Source organism: Rutidosis leptorrhynchoides, chromosome 2 (assembly GCF_046630445.1).
Source record: "Rutidosis leptorrhynchoides isolate AG116_Rl617_1_P2 chromosome 2, CSIRO_AGI_Rlap_v1, whole genome shotgun sequence".
NCBI lineage: Eukaryota > Viridiplantae > Streptophyta > Magnoliopsida > Asterales > Asteraceae > Rutidosis > Rutidosis leptorrhynchoides.
Window position 1 is genome coordinate 77,070,098 of NC_092334.1, and position 719 is coordinate 77,070,816.

At 38.4% G+C, this 719-nt stretch overlaps 1 non-coding gene across 1 annotated transcript; it reads left to right on the forward strand.

Moving 5' to 3' along the window:
- Positions 1–338: 338 nt before the first annotated feature.
- On the forward strand, positions 339–445 carry LOC139895106 (small nucleolar RNA R71). Its single transcript, XR_011775572.1, has one exon. It is a non-coding gene; the product is annotated as a small nucleolar RNA R71 (small nucleolar RNA).
- The last annotated feature ends 274 nt before the right edge of the window (positions 446–719 follow it).

Genomic DNA, 719 nt, shown 5'->3' on the forward strand with positions numbered 1-719 from the left:
ACAATCTTTCGTTAAGTGTGGTCCACCGCATTGCTCACAACTGATTCATATTGCGTGAATATCTTTAGTCATCTTTTCCATTCGTCTCTCGAAAGCATCTATTTTTTGCAGAAAAGGAATCAAAGTCATGGCTAGAATTGGCTCTATCCGCTTTAGATGAACGAAAAATATCTTTTTCCTGGTGACACTCATGTGAGTGGGAGGCTGTGTTATCAATAATTTTGTGAGCTTCGGTTGCGGTTTTCTTCATAATGGAACCACCAGCTGCTGTGTCGATGTCTTTTCGTGTAGCAATGTTGACACCTTGGTAGAATATTTGTACTATTTGATAAGTGTCTAAACCGTGCTGAGGACATCCTCTCAACAACTTTCTGAATCTTGTCCACGCCTCATATAATGTTTCATTTGGCTTTTGCGTGAACGTAACAATTTCTCCTTGAAGTCTCACGACTTTTATGACGACCCGAAAATTTTCGACCAAATTTAAACTTAATCTTTATATGTTGTCGACACGGACATCCTCTCAACAACTTTCCGAATCTGGTCCACGCCTCATATAATGTTTCATTTGGCTTTTGCGTGAATGTAACAATTTCTCCTTGAAGTCTCACGGCTTTTATGACGACCCGGAAATTTCCGACCAAATTTAAACTTAATCTTTATATGTTTTCGACACGATAAGCAAAGTTTATAATGTTGTGTCTCGAAAATTTTGAAAC